The sequence below is a fragment of the Anneissia japonica genome, unplaced genomic scaffold, assembly GCF_011630105.1.
Source record: "Anneissia japonica isolate Jap-2015-1 unplaced genomic scaffold, ASM1163010v1 scaffold288292_len1863012_cov191, whole genome shotgun sequence".
Classification (NCBI taxonomy): domain Eukaryota; kingdom Metazoa; phylum Echinodermata; class Crinoidea; order Comatulida; family Comatulidae; genus Anneissia; species Anneissia japonica.
The window spans coordinates 1,014,714-1,016,302 of NW_022688773.1; the positions used below are offsets into that span (position 1 = coordinate 1,014,714).

At 30.0% G+C, this 1,589-nt stretch overlaps 1 long non-coding RNA gene across 1 annotated transcript in view; it reads right to left on the bottom strand.

The window, feature by feature from the left end:
* The window catches only part of LOC117123317, a 17,345-nt gene that overhangs the window by 2,583 nt on the left and 13,173 nt on the right, over positions 1-1,589 (bottom strand). The gene's annotated exons all lie outside the window — the stretch shown is intronic.

Genomic DNA, 1,589 nt, shown 5'->3' on the forward strand with positions numbered 1-1,589 from the left:
GTAATAGGACTATGAGTTACTTTTTGTTATATATAGGACTTTAAGACAAATGTTATCTCTTTATTGTATCATATTTATATAAAATTTATATTGTATATGGGCTTTACACTTTGAGCAATTATCATTGGAAATTAAACGACATACCTTATTTAGAATAAATATATTCTGTGACATATTATTGCATTTTTGTAATTTTATTATCTTACTCTTAAAATTTGTATTTATTATTATTTCATTTAGATTTGTAAATAATGATAAATACATTATTATATCGCAGGTGTGATCACAGGTGTTATCACAGGTGTGGCAAGCAAAACAGTGACTTGGAATATTCTTATACCGCGGTAGATATTCGATAAAGAAAGTAAACTTATTAAATACAGTAGTGACGATATGGACATCGTCTATTTTAAGATACATGATTTTAAACACATTTATTTAGTTATGCAGCCTGAAGGTCGTGATGTCTTTACTTAAATCATTTGAAAAAAACATGATAACATTAATTTATAACATACATATAAACATTCCATAATACAAGCACTTTAAAAATATACAGCATAAGCCTTATGTCAAATCATGAGATATTTCTTTATTGTCTTACCAGGCACGAATACGATTTCGCTGTAAGTCAAAATATTGATAAGAAATCTTTCTTTTTCTCTCTCTTTGAAGGCAAATTCCATTTATTGTCAATAAATAAATATAAGCATTTCACGTTTTAAACATCATAATAAGAGAGCATTGTTTATAGGTCTATTCGTCTGTTACATTTATATCCAGCAAAATGACACAGTTTTGTGTAACAGTTAACAATTTGGAATTACTGTATGTCCGCCGCATCCTTGGCTGAAATGTTTGGTTCCGTGCGGGGTCTGGGGAGGAAATTACCAAAGGTTGCGTATATCCTCGTTTTATCACAATTCACGCTAGGAGTATTTTGAAGGGGGTATTTGCCAAGTGATGTATGTTGAGAGAGTTAAGAAGATTGGGTTGAGTAGTAATGTGCTTAATCATGAAATGTGACGTGGATTTAGCGATACGAACAGTCACCGAAGACGTATATGTCCAGTGAAATATACAAAGGAATCGATTTATCACCCATTGTGATGTTTTAAACGAGGAACCCTTTAAGTGGCTTGCAGACGCATTTTGTGCTTAAAAAACTGTGAGTCAATACTTGAAAAATATAAAATACCGCTTGTACAGTATTATAGTGTCTAAATGCATATAAAAACAAAAAATAATATCGGCTAAATATTTAACTTGAGTCCGATTTAACTAGGGTAGTTAACATACAGTGTGTGAAATATTAACCTTACCCTATGTATATGGCTAGTATTTTTTTTTTATTATGGCAAAATGCTTATTTTGTTAGGTTATGCCGTACTGCATGAAATATTAAAATATGAATAGGCCAATAATAGGCCTACATAGGCCTATATCAAACTTCGTATTGCCATAATAATATACTCACTCCTAAATGAATAGGCCTATTCTTGTTGTTTTGTTGGTACTGCATTAGTAATTATTAAAATAAGTAAATAAATAAATATATATATATATATATATATCTGTCTCTTATACAC